This window comes from Corylus avellana, chromosome ca8 (assembly GCF_901000735.1).
Source record: "Corylus avellana chromosome ca8, CavTom2PMs-1.0".
Taxonomy (NCBI): domain Eukaryota; kingdom Viridiplantae; phylum Streptophyta; class Magnoliopsida; order Fagales; family Betulaceae; genus Corylus; species Corylus avellana.
In genome coordinates this window covers 19,503,574-19,503,798 of record NC_081548.1, presented here as the reverse complement: position 1 = coordinate 19,503,798, position 225 = coordinate 19,503,574, and positions in this window count along the sequence as shown.

Genomic DNA, 225 nt, shown 5'->3' with positions numbered 1-225 from the left:
TTTTTTTTGCTATTTTTAGGCTTTTTGAACCCTTGAAAGCACTTTCAATTTTTTTTACCAAACAAGTGTTTTTTTTCTTCAAATAGATTTTTTGAGTATTAAACGCACTTTTAGGTCCATCAAACGCACACCCAAACAGACCCTTAGTTTGGTGATATATATTTACTCTCATTAGAATTGTATCAAAATTACTAAAACACTCAAAATATATATAATAAAGTATTA